At 40.3% G+C, this 18,940-nt stretch overlaps 1 protein-coding gene across 4 annotated transcripts in view; it reads left to right on the top strand.

Moving 5' to 3' along the window:
• Positions 1 to 18,940, top strand: part of PRLR (prolactin receptor) — a 98,887-nt gene that overhangs the window by 62,388 nt on the left and 17,559 nt on the right. Inside the window, exon 3 of one of the 4 annotated variants that reach the window (XM_076362908.1) lies at positions 11,867 to 11,934. The exons of 2 other annotated variants lie outside the window; for them this stretch is intronic. The gene's annotated coding sequence lies outside the window, so the exon portion shown is untranslated. Of the gene's footprint in view, positions 1 to 11,866; positions 11,935 to 12,679; positions 12,737 to 18,940 lie in introns of those variants that run through there. One more of the 4 variants, XM_076362911.1, reaches the window with a different exon arrangement.

Below are 18,940 nucleotides of genomic sequence, written 5' to 3'. Positions count from 1 at the left end.
GCAGTGGAACATGTTGCTGCAGAGAGGTTGTGCAGTATCCATCCGTGGAGATTTTCAAGCTATGAGTGGATAAGCCCAGAGCAACCCAGTCTGGTCTCATAGGTGACTGCTTTCAGCAGAGGATGGATTAGAGATCCCCCAAGCTCCCTTCCAACTTGAATTATTCTTTGGTTTTGTGATTCTATGCTGTTCTACTTAACCTTAATAGGTCCCATGAAATTTAGGTCACCCTGCTGGGTCCTTCTATGGCTTTTGTTTTCCATTTTTAGTGCATTTCTTACGATCTGCTTACATACAGACACATTGTCTCGTTCTGTGTGCAGCATTTCCTGAATTTAATGATTCCTATGTGCATGTCCCTCACAGTTACCTCTGCTTTTCGAATTCTTCTCTAGCAGTGCCCCCAATAAGAAGTAAAACTTCTTGTAGCTTGTACTTAACTGGTCTTTTCAGTCTTGGCAGTAAGATTTACCTGCCACATCTAGCTCAGTGTAATTAACACATGCAGGAGAATATGTGGATACCATGGTTCCTAACCATAAACCTTGAGGTTTAGGGTTTACAACATACTAGGTAGCTCCAAATGTTCACAGCATTTCATGAAGTTCTAAACAAACATGTTGTATTTGGTTTTCCACTTTCCTAACTTTAACAGCTGTTGTACGTCTAGAGTTAAGGTCAATTAGCTTTTTTCTCTTTTTTACTTGTGTTCAGGCAAATACCATTGATTTGTTCTTCAAGACTGTTTTTAGAACATTTCTTTTGAATGGAAAGTTAAACAAATACATGCTTCTGCATGTCTAATTTGTCGGCTAATTTCAGTCTCCAAGGATGGTGACTCCACAAGATCTCCTATGCAAACTTTAACTATTTAATATGCAGCTTGTGAAATACCAATTAAATTGCTGAGTAATTGATTTATCTCTAAAAAATATTGCAAAAGACTTTGTCCCTTTTCCCCTACAGCTGTCTTCCCTTCTTCCTCAGACTCCCCTCCCTTCTGTGTGCGTGCATGTACAGACACACACGCAACAGGAGACAGAAGTTTTCCTTTTATCCCTGTCTTCCATAATTCTCCTGACTACTACAGCGTGTCTTCTCTCTTCTTTCTCTGCAGGGGTCTACTCTTGATCCTCTTTCATTCTCCCTCCACATCTTATTCTACATCTCATCTGAATCTCATCTGAATGGACCATCCAAGTATCTTCTCTGTGGTGATTACCCATGAACCTACATCTCCAAACATTTCCTTTTGCCTTTTGTCCAAACAAAAATATTGGCCTGTCTCTCTCACATTTCTTTGTGAATTTGTCACCAGCGGAACAAGCTAGACAGGGTTCGAGGACAGTTCCTGATCAGTCACCCAAATCCTTTGTTTCTCATGTTCTTCCTTAACTACTGTAGAAGACTGAACCACCCTGCCAGTTAAGCAGCAAATCACTTTTCACATATGAATTCAGATCCAGGCTGTCTTGCACATTCCTTTGCATTGCTGTTCTAAAATATTGTGTTTCCTGCCCACCAGATCTCTTCATGTAATTTACATTAAGCAGCCACTGTACAATAAACAGAAAATTTGGGCAAGGAGCAAGCAAACCTCATTCTTTCCCAGCCAAGTACCCTAAACACTAAGCTATAGTCACATTCTGTCCTGGTTATCTTTTTTCTGTCCCTGTAACTCTTGCATTCATAGCTAGAATGGAAACAAGAAGGGTAGAGAACAATTCTAGCCGAGATTACTCTATGCCATAAGAAGTAAGAGATTTGGCATTGAATTTCCCTAGGATGAGATGATAATTTAACTTACGCCTCCTGGTTTCTAGGCAAATGACCAAACAGGTCTATTTTTATCCAAGTGAGGCAATAATTTGTAGTCCACACATTTTTTAAAAGCCTATGCCCTGTTTGCTCAGGTGGCAACCCATAAAAGCGAACCACATACTCAGAGTGAACAGAAACACTGTTACAGACTTACCAGAAAAATAAAACTAAAATTGCTCGACATTACAAAATAATCATTGGAGATTTTGATATATGAAACTGCTCTTGGTTTACTAAGGAAGTGAGGCTAACTGATCTCACAATCTATAGGCCCCATTCCTTCCAATATTGTATTATCCTGTTGTCCAGTATAAATCATATTTAAAAGAGGGTGGAATTCCCAAAGATAATAGACACATACAATTTTTCTGAAAATTGTCGAATTAATGGAAAAGAGAGACCCTAATTAGCATTCCTCCTCATGTGGAGGAAAATTGGGCAGAATATAGTTACCATCGCCTCCCATTTGGCAAAAGCCCGTTAAACTGTCAGCATATGCATGCTGGCCATTCAAGCGAACTCATGTAGAAACCACCCCATCAGCATAAGTTTATGTCCAGCCCAGCCATAGCTTCTTGGCCAATGGAGTATCATAGTTGATGTCAGGAAGGAGGAAGCTGGTATTCCAGTGGCAAGGTGAAACAAATTCTTAGAAAATCAGGCTTTATTAGTTCCACTGCTCATGGAAAAACATGGGTTTTTTCCAGGCTAGTCTTAGCTTTAATCATGTGTTATTGCCACGTTTTACAACTTAACTCCTGTTGACTCTGTATTGCAAAACTGTTCTCGAAAGAGCTTTTGTTCTCACAAAATTACAGACTCGCTATATTCAAAGGCACAAAGTGTTAGCAATGGCCAAGAAACGTTTGATGCAACTGAGGGTATAAGGGATAAGCAATGTCTCTAAGCCACTCATCACACCCTGGCACCATCAACATAGGTCAATACCACTCTGTAGAATAGAACTATCTGAAAATAATTTTGTTTCATAACAACTGTCTGTATTACAAAAAGCGGGTTGAGTATTCTCTTCCTCTGTGCTGCCATAGTCATAGCTGGCACAGAGCCCATCTCCTCAATTCACAATGTCCTCAGTCAGGCACTCCACCCAGACTTCATAACCTAGTACTGCTTTCATCATACAAGTAGGAGGCTTTGCTGGGTTTTAATGTCAAACATAGTTGTATAAGTAAAGCTGCAGGAAAAATGCAGACCTGCTTATTTTGTAGATGCTAAAAAGAACAAAGACTTGTGTTCCTCAGTAATGAGAAGTGTGCTGTCACTCTGAAGTTTTTGTAAGGTGATAATCATTAAAATGTTCTGGGATGTAATTTCAGTGCAATCACTGAAAATGTCACGCAAATAGAAATGCCAGGTATATAATACTTGTTAGGGGTTACCAACCTGCATGCTAGTGGAAGGGGAGAAAAAACATCAAGAAATGACAAAGCTTTTCTTTTCCATGCACTTAGCCAAACATAAACAGATGAACTTTCTGAAGAATGACAGTTTGTTCCCAGGTTGAGAATTTATATGACTTATTTAATGGTTTGGCTGTAAAGTCAAAAATAAAGTGGTTTGTAAAGGAATTCGGTCATTGGCTGCTGCTTTTGTTATGAACACAGTTCCTCTAAAAAAGGAATCAGATTTTGACTAATGGAAAATATCATATAAAAGAAAAAAAAAAGAGATTCAGGATTAGAACCAGAATTTCCTGAACCTCAGTGCCAGTTCTTATACATATTCACCAGTGGAAAATGAGCATAGTGGAACTCTAACGCAAAGTTCTTCTCAGAGCTGGCCTCATAATTCAAACTGCTGTTTGCAGTTGTCCCATGACTACATCATTGACATATAACAGAGCTTTAATACTATGCTCAAAGAAAATGTTCATGTATATCTAGTCTCATAAATGTATCTGCTCAGAACGTGATCCTGTAAAAGGAATCGCAACATTTGTTTACATTTTTGAATGTTGTAAGTTATTTGAAGGACAAGGTGATTCAAGATTGAGTATTAAAATGAAAAGGAGTAAGCTTAAGCTAATAAATAAATAAGCTAAGAATAAATGGTCATACTTTGTGTAGCAACATAGTTGTTATTGTGCACTTGGAGATTTTTCTGTTTGTGTATACTGTCGTATACACATAATTGTGAAACTATTCTAGGTATACATAGGTATAAAAAGTAAGCACTCTTGCTCAAATCAGAGGTTTTGAGACCTAAAAAAGAGCCCGTGACCTTTTCCTTTCATATGCTTCTATACATACATCAGTATTTTCAAGTACCAGTTTCACCTTTCAAAGAATGAATTTTGTTTAAGCAGTTAAAAAGTTGAGCAGTTGAAGTAGAGTTGGAAACTGAAATAGTGGAGTAGATTTTGAACTGCAATGCGCATCAACAACTTGCAGAACCAGTGTTCTTTTGCACCACTGGGGGAGGAATGTACCAGAAATCTCTGTTAAAAAACCCGTCCTCTTGATTTGGTTTTCATACCAAAGACACAACGAGCTGTGAGAAGTGGCTAAATGCTACCGTGTTTATTTAACCTTCCAACAACTGAGGCATTGCCTATCTCTTCTCTGTATAGGGTAACACAGCATTCTGACTGCACTTAACAGCTTCTGTTGAAGGGCAGTAACATATCCATACAGGAGGTTAGTGGTGGTTTGTTCAGATCTGTACGCCTGTGACTCTCAGTCTGTGTGATTCTGGGTGCCTGTCCTGAGTAGCTCACACTACAGTCCAGAACAGAGACATGAGGTTTGCATCGGCATGCTGCTTCGTTGGCAGTAGGTGTCTGAAGCAGTTTAGGAACATTGCAGTGGTGGCGAACTGAGTGTGTCCTTAGTGTGTATTATTCAGCAGCATTTAACGATGAAGAAGAATTGATCTGTATTATCGAACAGCTAGTAATTTTTGTACCAGTCAGCATACTTCATAGAAGGTAGCTATAAATGAAAAGTACGACAGTAAATGTTTAAATGTAGCTAGGACTCTGAAAGTGAGGTAAAAATCAGTTTGAAGAAATGTGAGCAAAAAAAGCAGAACGGTATTTATAACCCAATGGACTTCTATGACTCACTTGGTCTACTTATTTCTAAAATCTGTGTTTACATCTAAAGATTTCAAAATGCCTCAATTACCCATCCATATTGTCTGCAACTAATTTGCCCTCTTAAGGTCCTATTGCTATTTGTGCTGTCTTGAAAGACCGTCTCGAGGCAACCTTCAAAACCTGTTCCTCATCCAGATAGCAACTTTGCAAGCTGAGTCCCCTACAGTCTCTGAGCTGCACCTGGTACAAAACTCCAGGGAGGAGGAAGGAAAGGTGCCTCTTTTACCCACTTCGTGGCTGGTTCTTAGAGCCCTAATAGTTTCTGTGTGCTTGAGCTGCTTCATAGCTGCTTTGTTCTGTGTGCTGGTGATAGCCACCCAAGACTTATATAGGCAGCCTTGTCAGAGGTGTAACCATCCTTTTCTCCTGCACTCTGAAGGATGCACAAATTTCAAGTGAAGAAGACCTTAAGGGAGACAGAGGTCTGACTATTCTGGCTCAAGGTTCCTACCATGCCCAGTTAAACAAACAATCCGAACTGGATTTGAAAGTCTGGTGCTGGTATCTATTAAACAGTGTCAGATCATATATTCAACATAGTGTCAGTGGAGCAACTCAAGGATTAAATTAAAAGAGTAATTTAAAACATGGTTGTGTTATTCTTCAGTGATTTTTCCATTTAAATTATATAAAATATGCTGCTACCTAGGGCATGCAGCCAAAGAAGATGCAGGCATATGACCATAAGAGGCATCACTGAAAAGGCAACTTGAAAAGATGCAGGTAACAATAATGGCTGAAGGTGTGGATCCAAGTTTCAGTAAAAATGACTTTTATATCAAGTGAAAAGGTCAGGCTTTATGTAAGCAAGGATTTAAAAGCCTGTGTTGTTATTACCTAAAGTAAACCTCACAGTTACAGCATTTTTTCCTCCTGCCATTTCATAAATGTCAGCATAAGGTTTTTATTTCAGGGACTGTGGAAGAAATATTGTGGATTCAATGCAAAATGAATGTTTTTACCATTTGAATTATGATTGGGTAACTGGGTGCCTACAAAAAATTACTAATTAAAGTTGTTTGTAATGGGATATAAAACAAAATGGGTTGATGTTAATTAGAGAGGCTGATAGTTGATTTCTATTGATCTAAATTACCATGTTTAAAATTATTTCAGCTGTTAGTAAAATTTACTAGTTTGCTGCAATTTACCATGAAGTCCACCATACAGAGGGCAAGCATGAAGGTTCCTGATGCTTATGCCTTGTCTTTGATTCCTTGTAAATATCTAATAATTCTAAAAGAAATGTCATTGATTTTTCAGATTTATTATCATCACATTTTCTTTTTTTTAATGTTTTTGTGGGTCCAATTAAAACACGCAGATCTGACATTTCAGATGCTTGGGCATAAAAGGTCATCTCTGTCTACCTGCAGTTACTGAAACTTTTGAATTTTCATCAGAGTTTTCTTTTAGGTGAAAATCAGATGGTTTTGCTTGCAAGCAGTTCTGAATTGACCACTCCACACCCCACATTCATGCCTTCCCCTTTGGCCCCTAAACTGGATGGCAGTTTCATAATCTTGAAGAAGCATGCCATTTCAAAGGCAGCAGACTCCAGTGTTGACTCCAGTGTTCCAAGGTGAAGTCATTACCTCGTATAATAAGGCTTATAAAACTTGACAATTATCGTACACACCATAGGTCCAACCTGAGACTGAGGGCAAAGAAGGAAAAATTTCACAGCCACTGAAGCTATGCAATAAACAGTGAATCAAGAACATTTACTGAAAGAACAGATGTAGCCACATGCATCGATACATGCTATAACCAAAAGTCCTTCATTTCATTCTGAGTCTTTTTTCACCAAATAACAGGAACATACTGAAGAAAAGTGTTAAAATAGATTTTGCTCTAGTACAGAATATATTTTTCATTCCTTGAAATCTTTTCTTCTCCAAATTGTGTTTAGTAGCTCTTTCTTCATTATTTAACCAAGAAGTGTGCAAGCTCCACAGAGGAGCAGGGCAAACTGAAACATTCATGTTAAATCTAATTGGACATATTTGGTGTTAAGCAGAGGTAAGGGAGAGGCATTCTTATGTCCTTAGTTTCTTAAAACTAAACACTATCCATAGTCTGAAACCTAATATCCCATATTTAATTAATCTTCATTGGTGAATCCATTTGTTTGCCTTTGCTGCACAATGAAGATTTCTCTCTCTCTGCAAAATTAATTTCTTCAAGTAGTTTCTTGACATGTTTTATTTACTTTGTCAGAGATGCAAATATTACCTGATAGAAACGCATTCATCATTAGAAGACACAATACTGTCCTTGCAGTTTCTAAGGAACAGAGCAAGTGAGTTAATGAATGAATGGGTTAATGAATGAATACATTAATAAATTTACCTTTAACCTCCAGAGATTGCAGTGTAAGTCTTTGTTCTGTAAACAAGTACATAAAAGTCCCACAGTCTGCAATCTCAGGGTCATTTCCTTATACTGCAAAACAAATGAAAAATCCAAAACACAATTCACCATGACTGAGAATCTCCAAAGAATAGCAGCCTGGGATGAAGATGGGGGGGTAGATCAGGCTGGTGCTATGCTTCATTCAGTTTATATATTCATCGTGAAGAAATTAGAAGGGAAATTCGTGCTCCTGATCAAGGAGTGAATTCAGTTCCTTCAGAACGCATATTGCAGCTTTTAGGAGCTTCAGTATTCTTCCACTGCAAAACTCTAATTAAAGATATTTTTGATGGAAGATGAGCATCTATGTGAAACTTAACAGGGTTGTGATACAGCAGTATTGATACTGTTACTGGTTTGGCATGTAGAATGTTCAGAGTAGTTTGAACATTTGACTTTCTGTAATGAGACACTCCTCATAAGGAAGCTGTGTGGTTTTTACTGACACTAGAGATTAATGCCACCTATGTAAACACCTGTAGAAAATAATCTGTTTATAAAATGTGTTAACACTAGTCTGCTCAGGAATTAGGTTGCGGAGGAGATCTAGAAAATGCCACCAAGATTAGAGCTAGGCGTGATAAAGATACTTCTTTGCATATCCACATATTTCTGTATTAAAGGGAGTATAATGCTTTAGGTTAGAAGTGCCAGAAGATTAATTATTTTAAGCTCAGGAAAGTGAAGGTTGAAGGTTAAATATTGTTTTATTCCCCTTATTGTCAGCATTTTCTCTCAAATAATTGAAAGAAAAGATTTTTCCCTCAGTTTTAGATTACTGGGATAACATTGTTTCATTCCTTTAGCTAGCCAGTATGCCACTTGATCTGTATATGGCATTAGTGGTAGCCTTCAGCATGCAACCACAAAGCTCTTTTATCAACAAGTTTGAAGCTCGAGGAATATGTTTGAGAAATGTTCATGTTCACAAATAATAGGACATTGAGTGTTTATTCAGTTTGACTGGAGTAGTAATTTTTTATAATTGTGTTCTTTTACAGAGTAACTCTACAGTCACTTAAGCAATTCAAGTGTAAATGTACAACATGTACTCAGAAAAAGACAAAGAAACAGCTACTTTTACGACCTCATACTGGGGACCTCCTGAAAAAGAGAACACTGAAACAGAAAACAATTATTTGTCCAATAGTTTGCTCTGCTGCCACTGATATTGTTAATTACTGAGCATATTTGTGATTCAACAAGAACATTTATTCCCCTGCAGCCAGGTTCTTTCTGTTACAGTCTTACCACAGTCATGAAGCTTTGGAGAGACACTCCAGACACAGACTCAGCCAAAATGGACTGTCTCAGTGAGAGGGAATAAAGAAGCTGTGCCAGAGCTAAGGTCACAGCTTTCTTCAGCATTACCCTACTGATGCTTGCAGGCACTAGGATCCAGAAGATGCTTGTCCTCCACCCAACCCCATCGCCTGTGTTCACCAAGAAAAGGCTATTTGGGGATGGCATCCAGTGGATGGAGCTTTGAAACTCAAAGGGAATATTGGAATACATTCAAAATTACAACTTTATCTGACCCTTTACTGCCCAGTACCAACAGATTGTTCTTTCCCCCTTCTGTGTCCTTCCTCATTGTCTCTCCCTCAGATTCACTCCATAAACCTTTCACACTTTCCTCTGTTACTGTGTTCCCTTTACTGCTTTCAGAGTCCTGTTCCTTTGCTTCCTGTAAAGTTTTAGTCATCGTAGTCTCTCCGCGATGAACTTCCTAACCTCTACACCAGCATCTTCCCCCAGAAATGTCAGAATAGCAAGACATTTCGTGCCATTGCATTGCTCATTGAAATTCTATGTATAATTAAAGATTATCAGAAATTTTTCATCGCAACATGTTTTCATTGGGAAAAAAGTTATAATAAAATGCAATTATTTGCATAGATTTCAGAAAATGTTCTACTGGAAAATTTCAAAACAAACTGATTTATGTTGGTATTTGGTGATATTTGTTCATTTTGGAATTTTGAAAATTTGCATGCATTGGCTTTGGCTGAAAAAGAATTTGTGACATTCTGAAGTGAATTTTCTAAAACTGATTCTTCATAGGCGGTTTCCAGTTTATGGGATATTTTGAAAATATTTTGTGATGAAAATAATCTTTAGTTTCAAACAAAAAATATTGACGTTTTGACCTGCTTGTTATATCCCTTTCTTCCACTTTGTATTATTAATCAGTTATTTACATTTTCAGTTCTTAAGAGCAGAAAATCTTCTTTGTACAGTACCTAAGACAGTGGGATTCTATCTTTGTTCTCAGGACTATCATAATAAATATGATTTGAGTAATGATTATTTGATGTAGATATACTTGGGTGAGAGTCATTGTCCTGGTTAATGCGGGAGGTAAGGTCAATTCTATCAGATCCTTTCCAATCACTGATATGAACAAGCCAGTGCCTATGGCACTATTGTAGCTTTGGTAAAAACCACGTTTTAAGTCAGTCATATTATGTAGGGATGCGTCACCAGTTCGTGATATCACTTCCTGATGAAAGCAGTCATGAAAGCAGAATAAAATTTGCTGGTAAGATAGAACTGTATGTTTTGATGTAGTACCGAGTAGTAGAAATCAGAAAAAGTAGAGGAAAGCTTACTTTTATTTAGTGATCATAACCATACATTTTCTCATAGAACTAGGCTTCCTTTTAAATGTGGAACTATTGCATAATTTTTAAGTTGTCTCTGTGAAGTGATCTAGATCTACAAGGCAGCTTGTATTTTGGGAAAATTATTCTATTTAACCAATGTTGAGTCAAACTGTGTTCCCAGCACGCACACTGACAACCAGATTTCTGTCCTCTCTAAAACAGAGAGCACTTATTGAGCTCCATCTTTAAACTACATTTCACCTTATGTCTTGGTTGAGTAACTTCACTGCAAACATTATTTCTGCCATATTCAGTCATATGTTATCTATGCCATTTTATATATGCACAGAAAAAAGAAACCATTTATCACCCTCAATTAAATCTGATTCTCTGTAATGGCATGATGTCTAGCTGCCAAATAATTTCATGGTATTTTTATTGTTCTCATTAGCTTTACTGAAATGGAGCCAAACAAAAGAATACCCTGGTAACTGAGTAGTACAGCTTCCCACCTGGTCTCCAGGCGATACAGACCAGGCATAATGTTAGTTGTAAAAATATTCTACTTTGTTTCAAATTGTTTAAAGAGAGAAGATTTTGTAAGAAATAGTATGATGAAGTTAGTAATTTCAAAGTTAGTAATTTAATGTATAAATAGGTTTTCTTGCTCTGGCAGATAAGTTGCCCATTGAAGCTCATCTAAATTATTTCTTCACAGCATAGTGTATTCAGATGGGATGACAAAGACCAGTTAGTTAAACATAGTGGCTTTTTTTGTAAAACATTTAATTTCAGTCTGTTAGAGGCAGCTGAATCAGGTAGCCCTGCAGATGTGAGGCTGCTGTAGGTCCATATCCGCGGGTTCTGCCAGTAGTGAAGCTGAGCAGCTGCTCCTGATGGGGGGGCACAAGGACGCAATAAACACACACAGAGGCCGCACACATCAACAAAGAGGTAACATATACATTTACACGTATATGTGTGTATTTGCACAAAAAAAATGGATCGCTGTAGTAGCTGGTCTTAGATGCTCAGGCGATGCAGTAGCTGGCCCCAGATCCTCTGGTCTCCCCAGTTGTGGGGGAGTTCCATATGAGCCCAGAGGTTTGCAATGCACTCCTTACTGGCTAATCCAGCTGAAAGTTTGCTAGCATCCAAATGTACCCACTCAGAACAGAGCACACCCAGACAGAAGATAGTTAGAAATACGACTTAATTGAGAACGTAGGGTAGACTACAGTGATCAGGCACACATCTCAGTCAGACAAGCCACCAGTTTACACTTAACTGACCCCTTTATTCCCCTTTTCACCTTATTTTCGCATGCTTGTTTCTTCCCAGTCCACTTTGATCCCTTTCTTTCCTCCCCAAATTCTTTCCCCCCTGCATCCCTTAACGAGTGCTATACCTCCTTCAGTCTGTGAGGCATATGGGGAAGGGGATTTGCTTGGTTGGCTCCTCCTGGTGGCTTCCACACAAGGGACAATGGTCTGACTGTGCTTTGGTAGTCTTCGGCGTAGCCGATTCCCATTTTCACTGATTAGACTGCTAGGGTTCCGACCCCGACCCTGTCAATTTTTATCTGATCCTGTCCCGGCCTTCGTGTAGGTGGTGATTAGCCTTTAATCACATAGCCTAGCACAGTCTACTGGTAAATCTAAACTGCATCCTCAGTTGCCTCAAAATTTTGTGCTTTTATTGAAACAGATAAAGGAAAGAGTGTACAGTAAAATGGTATTTTACCATAGTTGCTATTGCTCTCAGTGTTTAAATGTATTGACTTAGACTGTCAGTATCTGAGTCAGCTAATACAAAGAGTGATTTTTTTTTTTGCTCTTTCTGTTTTAGGAATAAAGTAGTAATACTTCCAGTAATATAATAATCCTGCAATTCTTTTCTCTTGCAGATCATCAAGTGATCTGACATTCATGAATGAGAGGAATAAAAATCTCCTCACACACATGAACCCGTTAGGTAGGAAACTGGACTTTATATTTCATGACTATGCTATATATAAATAATATTTAAAATCATTATAGCAAAACAGTGACTGTGGAGTTGGGCTTGGTAGTTGGTAGAGATGAACTTCTGTCATGTTTCAAGAGCAATTTTCAAGTTCTAATGTAAATTCTAACTTTCAAACTCTAAAATTTTACTCTTTACAGCTTATGCTTTTCTTGTCTGTAAAAGACTGCTGTAAAAATAATAATACTGAAATTATGACTAAATGTACAGACCACCAGGGAAGAAAATAGAATATTCAGGAGCTGTGAGACTGGTAGAGGAAGATTGCTGTTGTTAGCTAAATCATGTTTTATTGGGAAAAAAAAGGCAGTAGAGGTGGTATTCAGAAAAGAAAAAAAAAAACCTAGCAGGAAAGGATCAGTTTTTACCTTTTGTTACATTTTTAGTATGAGTCTGAGCAAAGCATTTGATTGTTCTCTGTCTTGGTTCTCCATTTGTAAAGTAGCGATAATGGTGCTTTCTTCGTGTTGTCTTGGCTTTTCTTGTCAGTTTAGATGTTGAGGGTTTTAAAAAGAGTTTCAGGCTCAGTTCTGTAAAATCAATAGAAGTTAAGTGGATAAATACTGTGATGGAAAAGTAGGTATCTAAACTATTTTCAAGAATTTGGGGTTTCACAATTTTTCTTTTTCAAAAATTACTTCAGTCTTTCAGACTGAGGAGCACATCTCCAAGGGTGAGAGAAGTTGTTCCATTCATCATCACATGTTGACTGCTAATCAAAGGAAGGACTACAAAGGGTCAATAGGAGAAGGTTTGTTTAAGAAGGAAATTTACAAAAAATGTATTAGAAACCCTTATATAGGCTTTTCAGGTGAAATCTAAAAGAACTTGTAGGTGCTTCCAGTTTATGCAACGCAGAAATATGAAGTGCTCGATTCCAAGAAATTAACTGGATGTCTAGGTTCCCTTACATAGCCAATAGCAGGAACTAAGCATCATCACAAAGCACTCCACAAAACCTACGTGCTAAAATAGTCACCTGGAATCAGTCACAAAAAATTCAGATCAGAGACATGTCTGAACTCCTTATCTTCTCTGGAGCCTATACATCTCCATGAAGGCTAAACTGGGTGCCTGAGGGATTCAGAATTTGGTGACTTCCAATTAGGGCTGGTTCAGAGAGGGAAAGCAGTGCTCTGGACACACTGCACATCCACAGCTTTTAATTTGCAGTATAATCATAGAATCATAGAATAGTTTGTGTTGGAAGGGACCTCTAAAGGTCATCTAGTCCAACCCCCCTGCCACGGGCAGGGACATCTTCAACTAGATCAGGTTGCTCAGAGCCCCGTCCAACCTGACCTGGAATGTTTCCAGGGATGGGGCATCCACCACCTCTCGGGGCAACCTGTGCCACTGTTTCACCACCCTCAGCGTAAAAAATGTCTTCCTTATATCTAGTCTAAATCTACCCTCCTTTAGTTTAAAGCCATTACCCCTTGTCCTGTTGCAACAGGCCCTGCTAAAAAGTTTGTCCCCATCTTTTTTCTAAGCCCCCTTTAAGTACTGAGAGGCTGCAAGAAGGTGTCCCCAAAGCCTTCTCTTCTCTAGGCTGAACAACCCCAACTCTCTCAGCCTGTCCTCATAGGAGAGGTGTTCCATCCCCCTGATCATTTTCGTGGCCCTCCTCTGGACCCGCTCCAGCACGTCCGTGTCCTTCTTATGCTGAGGGCTCCAGAGCTGGACACGGTACTCCAGGTGGGGTCTCACCAGAGCAGAGCAGAGGGGCAGAATCCCCTCCCTCGACCTGCTGGCCACGCTTCTTTGGATGCAGCCCAGGATACGACTGGCCTTCTGGGCTGCGAGCGCCCATTGCTGGCTCATGTCCGGTTTTTCATCCCCCAGTACCCCCAAGTCCTTCTCGGCAGGGCTGCTCTCAATCCCTTCATCCCCCAGCCTGTATTGATACCTGGGGTTGCCCCGACCCAGGTGCAGAACCTTGCACTTGGCCTTGTTGGACCTCATGAGGTTCACATGGGCCCACTCTCCAGCTTGTCCAGGTCCCTCTGGTGTGTCAACTGCTCCCCTCAGCGTGGTGTTGGTCTGCAAACTTGCTGAGGGTGCCCTCGATCCCACTGTCTATGTCATTGATGAAGATATTAAACAGTACTGGTCCCAATACGGAACCCTCGCCACTCGTCACCAACCTCCATCTGGACATTGAGCCGTTGACCACTACCCTCTGGATGCGACCATCTAACCAATTCCTCACCCAGTGGACAGTCCACCCATCAAATCTATACCTCTCCAGTTTAGAGAGAGGGATGTCGTGGGGGACCGTGTCAAAGGCCTTGCAGCAGTCCATATAGATGACATCTGTAGCCCTTCCTGTGTCCACTGTTGTAGTCACTCCATCATAGAAGGCCACTAGGTTGGTCAGGCAGGACTTGCCCTTGGTGAAGCCATGCTGGCTGCCTCGAATCACCTCCCTGTCCTCCATGTGCCTTAGTATAGCTTCCAGGAGGATCTGTTCCGTGATCTTGCCAGGCACAGACATGACACTGACTGGCCTGTAGTTCCCTGGGTCTTCCTTTTTCCCCTTTTTAAAAATGGGGGTTATGTTTCCCCTTTTTCAGTCAGTGGGAACTTCACCGGACTGCCACAACTTCTCAAATACGATGGATAGTGGCTTAGCAACTTCATCCAGCAGTTCCTTCAGTTGGGCTCAGTTTTGGGGCCAGTCTTGTTCAATATCTTTGTCAATGGTCTGGATGAGGGGATCGAGTGCACCCTCGGTAAGTTTGCAGACGACACCAAGTTGGGCGGGAGTGTTGATCTGCTCGAGGGTAGGAAGGCTCTGCAGAGGGACCTGGACAGACTGGATCGGTGGGCCAAGGCCAACTTCAGTTTAATCTCTGTATGAGATTCAACAAGGCCAAGTACTGGGTCCTGCACTTTGGCCACAAGAACCCCATGCAGCGCTACAGGCTTGGGCAAGAGTGGCTGGAAAGCTGCCTGGTGGAAAAGGACCTGGGGGTTCTGGTCAACAGCCGGCTGAATATGAGCCAGCAGTGTGCTCAGGTGGCCAAGAAAGCCAATGGCATCCTGGCTTGTGTCAGAGATAGTGTGGCCAGCAGGACTAGGGAAGTGATTGTGCCCCTTTACCAGGCACTGGTGAGGCTGCACCTCGACTACTGTGTTCAGTTTTGGGCCCCTCACTACAAGAAGGACATCGAGGTGTTGGAGCATGTCCAGAAAAGGGCAATGAGGCTGGTGAAGGGTCTGGAGAACAAGTCTTATGAGGAGCGGCTGAGGGAACTGGGGTTGTTTAGCCTGGAGAAAAGGAGGCTCAGGGGAGACCTCGTCATGCTCTACAACTACTTGAAAGGAGGTTGTAGCGAGGTGGGTGTCATCCCAAGTAACTAGCGATAGGACGAGAGGAAATGGCCTCAAGTTGCGGCAGGGGAGGTTTAGATTGGACGTGAGGAAAAATGTCTTTACTGAAAGAGTGGTGAAACATTGGAAGAGGCTGCCCAGGGAAGTGGTTGAGTCCCCATCCCTGGAGGTATTTAAAAGACGAGTAGATGAGGTGCTTAGGGACATGGTTTAGTGGGCATGGTGGTGTTGGGTTGATGGTTGGACTCGATGATCTTAGAGGTCTTTTCCAACCTTAATGATTCTATGATTCTTTGGGACCCACGAATGGATCTCATCGGGTCCCATGGACTTGTGCACCTTCAGGTGCCTTAGATGGTCTCGAACCTGATCTTCTCCCACAGTGGGCGGCTCTTCATTCTCCCAGTCCCCGCCTTTGCCTTCTGCGGCTTGGGCGGTGAGGCTTGAGCACTTGCCAGTGAAGACCGAGGCAAAGAAGTCATTGAGTACCTCCACCTTCTCCCTGTTCCGGGTAACCAGGTCTCCCGTTTCCTTCCGGAGAGGGCCCACATTTTCCCTTATCTTCCTTTTATCCCCGACATACCTATAGAATCTTTCCTTGTTGCCCTTGATGTCCCTGGCCAGACTTAATTCTATCAGGGCTTTAGCTTCCCTAACCTGATCCCTGGCTGCTCGGACAATTTCTCTGTATTCCTCCCAGGCTACCTGTCCTTGCTTCCACCCTCTGTAGGCTTCCTTTTTGTGTTTGAGTTTGTCCAGGAGCTCCTTGTTCATCCATGCAGGCCTCCTGGCGTTTGTGCCTGACTTCCTCTTTGTTGGGATGCATCACTCCTGAGCTTGAAGGAGGTGATCCTTGAATATTACCCAGCTTTCTTGGGCCCCTCTTCCCTCCAGGGCTTTGTCCCATGGCACCCTACCAAGCAGATCCCTGAAGAGGCCAAAGTCTGCTCTCCTGAAGTCCAGGGTAGTGAGCTTGCTGTGCACCCTCCTCGGTGCCCTAAGGATCCTCATTGGCTCCTCTACCACTTGGAGAAGGAAATAATAATCCCAACCATCACTGTCATTCAGAAACACATCTAGTGATAGCGATTCCCAAGTCTTGGCTAGGGACATATATCAGTGTTGGCATTTGAGAACCTGGCGTGGGAAGGCAGAGTCATGCAATGTCCACAGTATAGTTGAATGTATGGCCAGTAGGATTCTGGACTGTCACATTCTTGCTTTATTCTGTTCGTTTTTTGTACTTGGCTTCATACAGCTGTAGTTCAGCCTTTCAAATGGTAGTAAACTGCAGTGTTTTGAGACTCCTTTAACTGCCTTCCCCCAGGCCCGGAAGATGAACATTGTTTATCATCATAACTAGTTGGAATGTGAATCTTGTTCAGTACAGATTGGTACTTTCGGCTTTAGATTTCTTTAGCAGCACAAGCAAAGCTTGTGATGGACATAATGTCATTGCCAGTGGGTGCTATACAGTTGTTCCCCTTCCTGCAAGCCTGAAAACACTGCAGATGATAGAAAATTTTTCCATCTGTGCGGAACTGAGTAAAGACCTCTCTGTCAATCTCAAGAAGCATAGCCATTCTCTCTCCATCAGCATAGCCAAGAAGGAGAGAGAAAAGAATGTAAGAACTAGAACTCAATTAGGACAAGGACATTTTCCTCTTAACCCTACTCCACAGCACCTGATTTCAGTATTGGTATTCAACTTTCAGCTTCATCTAGTAGTATTGTAAGCACAGTTTTCAAACCTACAATTTTGTAACATTATTAATTGCAGAGTAGGGTTATTTTACAGGAATATCTAGCACTTCTGTGCATTCTAAAACCCCAGTAATGATTTCCATTTCCATCAAGGCATACTGTTTTCTGGGGTGCATGTGCAGCTGTTGAATAGTACATAACAGCTGTGTTAAAAGGGAGAAATTCAACTATAATGTCAGAATGTAATAACTTTGTTGGAATTAAATCAAAACCTTCAAAACGGAGGCATATGATCTTTTAATTATCAGTTCCTCAACCCTTGATTTTGCATGCCATTCTGACAAATCAATGTCCACTGTGTCCCTTATAAAAGAATGCATTGAGTCCTAAAAGTGAGGCATTCCCGCACAGCATCTTCAGTAATGCTAGTTACTGTTTTATAAAAACATTTTCAGGTCATTGATAGGGGAGATGCACTTCTGATATAGTTAAGACAAAGTGGGCATTATTTTTTCTATTAAAGTAAGTATTTTTAAAAAACAAGACATCTCTCCAGAAGCCTTATAAACGATATTTGAACCACAAATACCAAATACCAGGCAACCATGGAAACAGGCATTGGAATATGGTTAATATGCCTGGAGCCTCCTGGCCACTGCTCTGCTGCTGCTTACATTCCTTCAGAAAGTAATACAAATATCAGAATGAAGCTTTCTAAGATGCTTTTAAGCATGATCTTCAAATAAACAGAGGTTCTCATAATTCTTTAATATAAAATATTTTGAAAGCATTAAATCCTGAATGTAGAATAGGACATCCAGCCATCTCATACTTCTGCACAGTTTTCTAACTGTTAATAATTCAAGGCATTTAACTTGAATTGAAACACTGGCCTGGAAAGCATACATTGGATCATGAAGTCCCGTCCTCGGCGATCATGAACAACCATGTCATAGATATTTCATAATAGATCAGACTACCTGGGAAAACTAAATGGGATTTTTGTGTTTGGAAGACTATTCCAGAAACTCACTGCTGTGATGGTAACGTTTTTCTCTAATTTTTGGAGCTAATTATGGACATCTATTCTTGTTCCAAAATTTGCTAGAGTTTACACATTCTTATTTTCCCTCTTTTGATGCTAATCTCCTGCTATGTTTATAGAAGACAACCATCCTTGCGTGGAGGAAAAAGCCAATTCTTTAAATCGTCATCATGAGACAGCCTCTGTGTCCCCTGCTCATCTTTGTAGCCGTGTTCTAAATCTGTTCTAAATAGATTAACCTGGTTTTTTTTCTGGTCACCTAACAAGTACAGGTGACCAGAATTGTACAAACAGTTTAGTCTGTGGCACTAATAGGTCCATATTCCTCCCCTGTATCTTCCTGTTCTTTTTCACAGCCACATTACAGAAGTGGTTCACAATCACCTCATTTTTAAAAAACAAATGCTCCCAAGGAAAAATACTTGTTTTTAAATGCATTAATTTAATCCTATTTGTATTAATTTGGTTCTTTAGGTCTTCAGTTTCCTAAATTATCCTGTTTTTCTTGCAGAATGCTCTAATACAGCTTTTTCTTGATGATCATAGAATCATAGAATCATTGAGGTTGGAAAAGACCTCTAAGATCATCGAGTCCAACCTCTCTCTTTTGTCGTATTGACAAATTTCATTCTTTTATTCACTGTAATCAGTTTCTCTTATCTGTCAATTCTTCACACAGAAAAGATATGTCTGTAAAAGTAAAAAAAAAATAATCATAGTACCAGTTCCCTATAGGGAAGCACAGTATGAGTCTCAGTTTGAAAGTGCTGTATTTTGCAAATGTTCCAAGTATTTTTAGAAACAGTAAAATATTGTAAGTGGTATCATATGTACATAAAATAGTTACTGTTTACAGTTCATTATTTTCAC

Source organism: Aptenodytes patagonicus, chromosome Z (genome assembly GCF_965638725.1).
Source record: "Aptenodytes patagonicus chromosome Z, bAptPat1.pri.cur, whole genome shotgun sequence".
NCBI classification, from domain to species: Eukaryota; Metazoa; Chordata; class Aves; order Sphenisciformes; family Spheniscidae; genus Aptenodytes; species Aptenodytes patagonicus.
This window is presented reverse-complemented; position numbering and strand designations above follow the sequence as displayed.